This window comes from Podarcis raffonei, chromosome 10, assembly GCF_027172205.1.
Source record: "Podarcis raffonei isolate rPodRaf1 chromosome 10, rPodRaf1.pri, whole genome shotgun sequence".
Taxonomy (NCBI): domain Eukaryota; kingdom Metazoa; phylum Chordata; class Lepidosauria; order Squamata; family Lacertidae; genus Podarcis; species Podarcis raffonei.
Window position 1 is genome coordinate 78,486,074 of NC_070611.1, and position 10,771 is coordinate 78,496,844.

Here is a 10,771-nt window from a genome sequence, read left to right on the forward strand (position 1 = left end):
CAGCCCAAAACCCCTGATGATCTCTCCCACCAGCTTCATATAGATATTAAAAAGCATGGGGGAGAGGACGGAGCCCTGAGGCACCCCACAAGTGAGAGCCCAGGGGTCTGAACACCCATGCCCCAACATCAATTTCTGGACATGGCCCAGGAGGAAGGAGCGGAACCACTGCATAACCATTTCCCCAGCTCTCCTCGAGGGTCCAGAAGGACACCATGGCCAAAGGTCTCCAAAGCCACTGAGAGATCTAGCAGAACCAGGAAATAGCTTTCCCCTCAGACTCTAGCGCATCCGAGATTATCAACGAGCACAACCAGGGCAGTTTCTGTTGCATGATGAGGCCTAAATCCCAATTGGAAGGATAATGGTGGCAGAAGCTTTCCTGGTCCTGCACCCCCAAAGGCTCCAGGCACAAGACTTTCATTAGCTTTGAAGGGGCCATCGGATACTGGGTGGCCTTTTCTTCAAAAGACAAATATTCTGAATACTTTTTAATTGATGTATGATGTAAATAGTGCTTCTGTTTTACATATTCCACATTGGAGAGATTCTGATACACAGATCTGAGTTCATCGCTCCCCCTGAAACTGATGTGTTAGCAGCACTACAAGCCTGGGCAGTGTGTTTGGGGGCCCTGGGCTGCCTAGACAACAAGACACCCTTCTCAGCCTTGCTTATATGGTCCCAAGGAAAGCAGAGCAGTACGTTAGGCACCAGCTTGGCTGCAAGAGTGGCTGGAAGGAGGTGTGCAGGACACCATGTAACTATCTTAGAGACTCCACTCTGGATTTGTGTAGGTTTTCCTCCATAGCCTTTTCTTCTTCTGAAGATAACTCACGAGGCAGCAAAGTATTACGACCAGAGTTTTCCTTCTCGATGGGCTTCCTTCCCTGGTTGACGAGCCCCATCTGCCCTTCACTTTCCTCTGCAGCAGGGGCAGAATCTGCTTTCTTGACTGTGGGATTCACTGTTGTTCTCATCCTCTCCATCCACCAGGGCCTGCCTTCACCTGCAGCAGAATTCCCTAATAAACCAAGGATTTGAGACCCATCAGCTATCCTCACCTGGTTTAGCCGGCCGATTGAAGCCGTTCCTGGGATTGTGGCCTCTGTTGCATGCTGACAGCTTCTGGAAGCCACAGGTGAGAGCTGACTGCAGGGTGGGGACCAATGGTGGATAAATTACCCCATAAGGTGCATGACATTTCCCCCACCAAAGGAACTACCGCTCCCCTAACACCCCATGACATCGTATGATTATGATATTTAAGACAGAACAGGAACAAATTCATGTCCCCAGAAATAACACAACCTCAGTCCATTAGTGAATCAATACTACATTTTCAAGGTACTACATATTCCACTAAGTACAGTTTATCATTTGGCCTTGAATATCCTGCTTTTCTGTGTCATTTTAGGATAGTCCTGCATCAGAAGATGGGCACGAGATCAGACAGGACATCATTCTTTAAAAAATCAAGCTGCTTTATGAACATTTGTTGAGGATTTTGATAGTTGCTCATGAATTATTATCATTTGATGACATTGCAACTTCACTTCCTAAAAAATGGGAACATGGGTAGGAGTTGAGGGTATGAAGGAGACATTGAAATAGGAGAAGGTGCTAATGGAACTTGATTTGTTCTCTTTCCCTTAGTTCTCTTCCTTGAAACCAAAACAGGATTCCCTTTCCTCCCACTCTGAAGAAGGAGATGGAGAAGGCAGTCAGAACTCCAGGGGATGGGTCACCTCCCCCCCGCCATTAGGAATAGAAATTAAAATGTGTGAAATGTGGACTATGTTCATTGAATGAGCACACATAGTTCACATCAATGACCTCCAACAGGGGAGAAACCATTTAAAGGTATGGAGTGTGGCAAACGTTTCACTCATAGTGGAAACCTTAGAACACATCAACGGACTCACACAGGGGAGAAACCATTTAAATGCCTGGAGTGCGGAAAGACCTTTACTGGTAATGGAAACCTTAGAAGACATCAACGGACTCACACAGGGGAGAAACCATTTAAATGCCTGGAGTGCGGAAAGACCTTTACTGGTAATGGAAACCTTAGAACACATCAACGGACTCACACAGGGGAGAAACCATTTAAATGCCTGGAGTGCGGAAAGTGCTTCAGTCGTAATGGAGACCTTAAATTACACCAGTGGATTCACACAGGGGAGAAACCATATAAATGTATAGAGTGCGGAATGAGCTTCGGTGATAATGGAAGCCTTAGAACACATCAACGGACTCACACAGGGGAGAAACCATATAAATGTATAGAGTGCGGAATGAGCTTTAGTGATAATGGAAGCCTTAGAAGACATCAATGGACTCACACAGGGGAGAAACCATATAAATGTATAGAGTGTGGAAAGAGCTTTAGTGATAATGGAAAACTTAGAAGACATCAACGGACTCACACAGGGGAGAAACCATATAAATGTATAGAGTGTGGAAAGAGCTTTAGTGATAATGGAAACCTTAGAGGACATCAATGGACTCACACAGGGGAGAAACCATTTAAATGCCTGGAGTGTGGAAAGTGCTTCAGTAGTAATGGATACTTTAAATTACACCAGCGGACTCACACAGGGGAGAAACCATATAAATGTATAGAGTGCGGAATGAGCTTTAGTGATAATGGAAGCCTTAGAACACATCAACGGACTCACACAGGGGAGAAACCATATAAATGTATAGAGTGCGGAATGAGCTTTAGTGATAATGGAAGCCTTAGAAGACATCAACGGACTCACACAGGGGAGAAACCATATAAATGTATAGAGTGTGGAAAGAGCTTTAGTGTTAATGGAAGCCTTAGAACACATCAACGGACTCACACAGGGGAGAAACCATATAAATGTATAGAGTGCGGAATGAGCTTTAGTGATAATGGAAACCTTAGAACACATCAACGGACTCACACAGGGGAGAAACCATTTAAATGCATGGAGTGTGGAAAGAGCTTCAGTCAGAATGCAGACCTTAAAAAACATCAACGGACTCACACAGGGGAGAAACCATATAAATGTATAGAGTGTGGAAAGTGCTTCAGTAGTAATGGATGCTTTAAATTACACCAGCGGACTCACACAGGGGAGAAACCATATAAATGTATAGAGTGTGGAAAGAGCTTTAGTTATAGTGGAAACCTTAGGGAACATCAACGGACTCACACAGGGGAGAAATCATTTAAATGCATGGAGTGTGAAAAGAGCTTCAGTCAGAGAGGAACCCTTAGAAGACATCAACGGACTCACACAGGGGAGAAACCATATAAATGTATAGAGTGTGGAAAGAGCTTTAGTGTTAATGGAAGCCTTAGAAGACATCAACGGACTCACACAGGGGAGAAACCATATAAATGTATAGATTGTGGAAAGTGCTTCAGTAGTAATGGATACTTTAAATTACACCAGCGGACTCACACAGGGGAGAAACCATATAAATGTATAGAGTGTGGAAAGAGCTTTAGTGATAATGGAAGCCTTAGAAGACATCAACAGACTCACACAGGGGAGAAACCATATAAATGTATAGAGTGTGGAAAGAGCTTTAGTGATAATGGAAACCTTAGAGGACATCAACGGACTCACACAGGGGAGAAACCATTTAAATGCATGGAGTGTGAAAAGAGCTTCAGTCAGAGTGGAACCCTTAGAAGACATCAGCAGACACACAGCGGAGAAACCATTTAAATGTATGCACTGTGGAAGGAGCTTCAGTCAGAGAGGAACCCTTGATTTATGTCAACAAACTCACACAAAACACAAACCTTATAAATATCAGGAAAGTAGATAGAGGTTGAGTCCTAGTGGAAATTCTAAATCAACAGACTCACGGACAGGAAGAACTTTAGGAATTGAAACCCTTCAAACCATCCACAAACTCAGAGAGGAGAAGCAGTTTAAATGAAAAGATTGCAAAAGTGCTTTATTTACAATGGAGTGTTTAAGGAACATCCAGGGACTCTCACATGGAAGATCCCATTTTGGTGTCTGGAGTGTGGGACATCTTCCTCTCAGAGTCCACTCTTTTCTTCACAGAAATGAACTCGGCAGGAAATCAGTCTTGAACACATTTTGTGTATGTGAAGTTCTGGTATTTATGTGTAAAACTGTATAGTAATGAAATATTGAAGGCAATGTCAAACAATGTGATTATAATCTAAGATGTAAAGTACCTTTCAATAGAGAAGGGGTGAGGGTTTATCTGGATTGCTGGTGGTCAGTGAGGATTAAAGCTGGGCGATATATTGTTCCAAACTGGTTTCTAGACCACATCGTGATAACCTTTCAAAAACAACTGATATGGCAACACACCACAGATCACAGTGTGTGTTTCTGGGATGCCCATTTGCCTGGAAGCAGCCGGCAGAAAGCTTTGCTTTGTGAAGCCCCTGAATATGCCGAGTTGCTGACTTCCCTCCCAGAAGACAGGAAGCGAAAGACACACCTCCATTGCCCTGTGTCCTTCCAGCCTCTTTCCTCCCTTGCTCCCTTCTGCCGGTTTGTGTGCTGACTTAGATATCCTGTGTGCTCTATTTCTTTACGGCTGAAACTGGATTTCCTCTCAGGAGCTAAGTTTTGTGCCTCACTGGGGACCCAGTGAGAACTGTATGCTTTGAAAGCTCAGTAAATTATTACCGAAGAAGTCCTGCTGCTTCTCTGTGTGTTTTTGACCTCAGTGTGGGACTTGCTCTACACGTGGCCCCTACTCTCCTCCTGCCCTGGAGTTGCTTTACTCAAGACGGGTGCATCTGTGTGCACTCAAAAGCAAATAAAGTAGGACTCGCCTTTCTATGAGAGTACAGTGGTACCTTGCGTTACAGACGCTTCAGGTTACAGACTCTGCTAACCCAGAAATAGTACTTCGGGTTAAGAACTTTGCTTCAGGATGAGAACAGAAATCGTGCTCCGGCGGTGTGGCAGCAGCAGGAGGCCTCATTAGCTAAAGTGGTGCCTCGGGTGGGGTGCTGTCTTGCTTTGGACATGAGGGAGAGCAGAGATGATTCCTTGGTCCTGATGTGTGCTGAATAAACTGCTTGTAAATCTGCTCACATATGCCTCTCCAGCCACTTCTCTTGTGCCTTTACTCTGCTGAGTGTGCATGCCCAGCTTCCGAAGCTCAGGTTGCAGTTTCATGCTGATCCAAGGGCTGGAGATCGCCCAGCACAGCTGGGGGGCTGCCATTTGCCCCCAGTTCCTTGGCTGCATCCCAACACTAAGCACTGGAGGAGAAAATGAGCCCTGCAGGATCAGGCCAGAGGGCTCCCTCCTAGAGGGGAGACAGAGCAGAGGAGCCACCCATCACCCTGTCCTCCTCCTCCTCCACCACAGATTGGCCTCCTCCTCTTTTAAACCACCTTGATTGGTGGCCTCTGCCTCTTGTGGGAGGGAGTTCCACAGGTTTTATTCTGCCCTGCTAGAGGAAGTGCTTTCTCTTCTCTGCCTTCCTTCCTTCCTTCCTTCCTTCCTTCCTTCCTTCCTTCCTTCCTTCCTTCCTTCCTTCCTTCCTTGCACCAGTGAGGTTTTAGGGACCAGGGTATATTTCATGTCTGAATGTTTCCATCTGCGGACAACCTCGACTTCTTGCAGGAAAGGGAGGGATTGGGCTTTCGCTCTGGAGGACCCTGCCCCCCCCGTCTTACTTTCCTCTCTAGGAATCTAGCTTGTTTCCATTTAACCCTTGGCAAGCCGAGCGCACCCAACTCACGCCTCTCCCTCTCCCGAGAGCAGGAGCATCGCGCTGCAATGGCATCCCGAGAAGACGGAGGACGAGAGGCTTATGGATTACTTCCGGCAAGGGATACCTTCAGTTTTGGACAGCAGCTGAACAGCTGGCCCCTGAACACGGGTCCTAAGAAATCCTCACTGGCTCTAGATCCGTTTCTGATCACCATTCAAAGTGTTGGTGCTGACCTTGAAAGCCCTAAATGGTCTCAGCCCGACGAAAACATTTCCGCAAAAAGATCAAAACATGTAGCCGCAGGTGATACAATAGGAGCCTTTCTGCAAATGGCCTTTGCAACTCAACTCACTGGGTGGTAACAAAGTAGACACGTTTGCCTCTTTGCAATGTAGCCCCGTTTCCTCAATGAACCCACCCATTTCTTGATGAAATGTAACTTCTGCCAGGAAAACCTGAGCTGAAATAGTAAGGAGAGCAAAACAGCAGCCCTGTCTGACCCCCGTCAGCCTCCAGACTCCCCCAGTCACGCGGCAGGAGATTCTTCCTGAGCCCCCCCCCCTCCGTGAGATGGGTATGACATCATGGATGATCCAGTGATGATCCATATGACCCATTGATGATCCATATGATCCAAGCAGACTGGGCCAAAGAGCAGGTCTCTAGGCTTGAATGAAACGGGTCTGCGATGTTGGATTCTGGAGTCAAGAAATCCGCCCTTTCCAGTGATCTCTCAGGCTGGCCAGGAAAAGGCAGGGAGCAGGAATCCTCAGGCATCCCGGTTGACAGACAGACTTGTCATGTTGCCAAAACATGGAGTCTGAGCTGATTTCCATATACAACTCACTTTGTGGCGCAACCGGGGATGTTTTTGGGGTGCTCTCTCTGTGACGGGGGGGGGCGATTATCTGAGGGTGTCCAAATTGCAACGCGCTTTAGTTCTGGGCTGCTTCACTCCTCGCATGGGGGGGGGGCTCTGCGCGCAAACAGATCAACAGCTGCCTTGCTTTCTTCCTGGCCTCATTGTGTCGCCTCTGAGGGAGACACAAGGGAAGAATTGTGTTGGGGTGTGTGTGTGTGCAAAAGCCCAAGCCCTATTTTCCCCGTAACACAGGAGTCACAGAGTCCAACCCGCTGCTCAATGTGCACAAATACCAAAAACATGGAATGGATCTAAGATCATGGCGTGGGTGGGGGGGAGGGAAGGATTTTGCAATGTAAACATTGTAGGGGGGGACCCCACTTTGCAGCTGGATTGCCTGGATCAGCCCCTCCCGCGCTCTCCTAGTAAGAGGGGAGGGGAAAAACAATTCTTTCCCTCGCTTCCCGTCACAACCTGCTTTCACGCCGCCCCCAAACCCTCAAACACCCCCCCCGGTATGTTGCACCTTTTCCTTCTGCTCCTCCTCCCCGCAATCCGGCTTCTGTTTCTGGAATGAGGGGAGAGAGCCCCCCCTCTCAAACTGCTTGCTTCGTCCGCAAGTGGAGCTTCTACGCCGGATTGCTGCTCTGCTCCATAGCTCTAGGGGCGCGCGCTTTTGGAAAGGGAAGGAGGGGCGGCAGGACCCCCCCCTCCGTGGATGTTGCAGGAAAGGAAAGGAGAATCGGGAGCGAGGACAAAGAGGTAAAGGGGTCGCGGGGGGAGGGGAGAGAAGGACCCAGAGACCCCCTCCAGCTCCCCCAAGCGCCTTCCGTGGGGCCTGGATCCCTGCGCGCGTGCTGCGAAGGGGGCTTTCCTTGGCCCCTTGGGTGCCTTGGCGGGGGGGCCATGCACCACCCATTCAGGGGATCCCAGCGAAGCGCCCTCGCCCCATTTCCCCCGCTTAGGCATCACTGGGGCGCTGTGGGTTCCGCGCGGAGAGAGGTGGGCCATGAAAGGGTTAATGGGAGTGAGGGACGCCTGGATAGAGAACCCCCGTCCCTCCCCTGCTCGTCTTGGGGGGCCCTTCTGGACGGAGAGATGGAGGCGCAGGGCGAGCGGTGAGCCGCGCCAAGGGGCGCGGGGCCTCTGGGTGCAGGGGAGACTCTGGGACAGAGGGAGGGAATCGAGGAAGTGGGGAGGGGGAACATCCCTGGGGCAGGGAAGGGCAGCAATCCGGGGGGGGGGGGAGCTAGGTAGACCAGTCTTTGGGGACACGTCTCCATCTTGGCGCCGGTGGGGATTGTCTTGGCTTCTCCCTCCCACCCAATTATCGGCCACCCCTTCAAGGCAACCAGAGGGATCACTGGAAAGTGGGGGGTCGTGTCCCCCCTCCCATTCCTTCCTGCAAACTCCATCCTCTTCCTGCCCCATAAGCCCCTGCCCTGTCCAGACACAGCGCTTCTGCCCAGTCCAACCATTGGTCCCCTGGAGAGGAGAGGAAATCCCGAGAGGAAGAGGGGAGGGGAGAAGCCTGCTCAGAAGCGGCTCTTGGTTTCCGCAATCCCACCCAGGAAGCAGCCAGAAACCTTTTCCTCTCTCTCAGGCTTCCATCTTTAAGGTCTTTTCCGCTGAGGGTGAGGATAATGTACACCTGTCATCAGAAACAGGGGTGCAGAGTCCATGGAATGGCTCTCAGGGCTGATATAGAAGTTGCACCTCAAAAGCATTTCTGTTCCTCTTATTCTTTGTAGGCAGTGTCAGAGTGACTGACAAGCTGAGGTACAATCCATCATCATCTTGCAATAGCCATTGCATGAATCTTCACAGTCAAAGGTCCCATTTTCAGGATAGACAGTGCCTGGGGCTGGAGGCTCTACACACCGGGTGTGCCTGTGCAGGCCAAAGACTGCCAGTATTAGCACAGGTGAGGTGTGTGACCTTCCCAAATTTACAGACTGTATGTGAATGAGAGTTTGTGGGTGGGATTACAGTGTACGGCAACCCTGTGATTTTCTCCACCCGTAACATTTTGTGAGTTGATATTGCAGTACGAATTCCAAAATAATTACAAAACATCACAACATGATAAGAATGGCTGTACTATTTATATCCTGCCCATCTGGTTGGGTTTCCCCAGCCACTCTGGGCAGGTTACAGCACATATAAAAGACAGTAAAACATTAAACATTAAAATCCTCCTGATACAGGGCTGCCTTCAGCTGTCTTCTAAATGTCAGAATGTTGCCCATTTCCTTACCCTCTGCCTAATTCCATGTACCCTCGCTTCTCGCCGGGAAGGAACCAGCAGAAGACCCTCAGAAGAGGACCTCAGTGTCCAGACTAAACCATGGGGGTGGAGACGGTCCTTCAGGGCAGAGGCTGTTGAGGGCTTTAGGTTACAGATCTTGCTCCTCCATAATGACCTCAAGAGCAAGTTTGACGTAAAATTTTTGAGTAGTAAAAAACCCTCAGAGGCAGCAAAAATTTTATTCAGCAAATAAATTCATTACTGAATGCAAACAAGCATAACAGGATCCAAAACATAGCAAAGACCTAACTTAAATAAAAACCTAACTTGGCATACCAAAGCAGCACTCAAGTAAATAAAAAGAATTGTCCAGTAGCTCCTTAGAGACCAACTAAGATTGTCCTGGGTATAACCTTTGGTGTGCATGCAAACTTCTTCAGATACACTGAAAGAGAAGTCCCCAGACCCTTATGTATAGTGGGAGGGTGGGGTGGGGGTTTTCTCAAAAGGGTAGTAGGAGATGGGTATGGTAAAGCTGTTGACGACTGTTAATGACTGCAATTAGTCCTACAGGAAAAAGCATGGGATAGTATGCATACTAACTAGCTTTAGTATGTGTAATGAGACAAGAATACAATATCTCTATTAAGACCAGGTCTCTCCAGAGTTTTCAGTTTATTAATAAGTTGTAATTCAGCAACTTCTCTTTCAAGTCTATTTCTGAAATTCTTTTTTTATTAATTTTGACTGCGTCAGACCAATACGGCTAGCTGCCTGAATCTAGCACTCAAGTAAGACGCACACAAGCAGAGTATTGAAATAGCAGAATAGGAAGTGGGACCAGGCGCCTTTCAATACTGCAATTTATAAACAATTCAGTGTCAGAGTAACATTGGGACGGGATAACAAGCCTGGCTCACTCCAGTTTAAACCAAAATCAAGGAAGGTTCAGCATAGTCTCATAACAACTGATCCCACCACCTGCTCTCAGCAGAAAGGAAACTCCCTTATCAGCTAAAATGTTCCAGGTAGAGAAAACTCCAGCTTTGAATCACACAGAGTAGAACCTTCTTGAAGCAATAAACCAGGAATGATCTGTCTACATTAGATCAATACTATTCTATGCCTGAAAAATGCAACTATGACACTTTAAAGGTCAGCACCAACAGTGTGAATTATGATTGGAAATGCCCTAGGAGCCAGGGAAGATCCTTTAGGACCAGTGATATGTGGTCTCGGCGGCTGCTCCGAGTTATTAGCCCAGCTGCCGCATTCTGGATTAGTTGCAGTTTCTGAGTCACCTTCAAATGTAGCCCCATGTAGAACACATGGCAGTAGTCCAAACTGGAGATAACCAGAGCATGCGCCACTCTGGTGAGACAGTCCGAGGGCAGGGAGGGTCTCATCCAGTGTACCAGATGGAGCTGGCAGACAGAACTGACCTGTGCCTCCATGGACAGCTGTGAGTCCAAAATGACCCCCAGGCTGTGCACCTAGTCCTTTAGGGCAGGCATCCCCAACCTTCGGCCCTCCAGATGTTTTGGACTACAATTCCCATCATCCCTGATCACTGGTCCTGTTAGCAAGGGATCATGGGAGTTGTAGGCCAAAACATCTGGAGGGCCGCAGGTTGAGGGTGCCTGCTTTAGGGCCACAGTTACCCCATTCAGGACCAGGGAATCCTCCACATCTGACTGTCCTCCAGGGACAGTACTTCTGTCTTGTCAGGATTCAACCACAGCCGCCACCCATCCTCAAACCACCTCCAGGCACCAACACACGGCATTCACCACCTTCACTGGTTCCGATTTAAATGAGAAGAACCACATACTGGTGAACACCCAACCCAAAACCCCTGATGATCTCTCCCAGTGGCTTCATATAGATATTAAAAAGCATGGGGGAGAGGACAGAGCCCTGAGGCTCCCCATAAGTGAGCACCCAGGGGTCAGAACACTCATCCC

The 10,771-nt window shown here is 48.4% G+C and overlaps 1 protein-coding gene across 5 annotated transcripts in view; it reads right to left on the reverse strand.

Moving 5' to 3' along the window:
* The window catches only part of LOC128422442 (zinc finger protein 665-like), a 352,200-nt gene that overhangs the window by 18,455 nt on the left and 322,974 nt on the right, over nt 1–10,771 (reverse strand). The window lies entirely within an intron of this gene.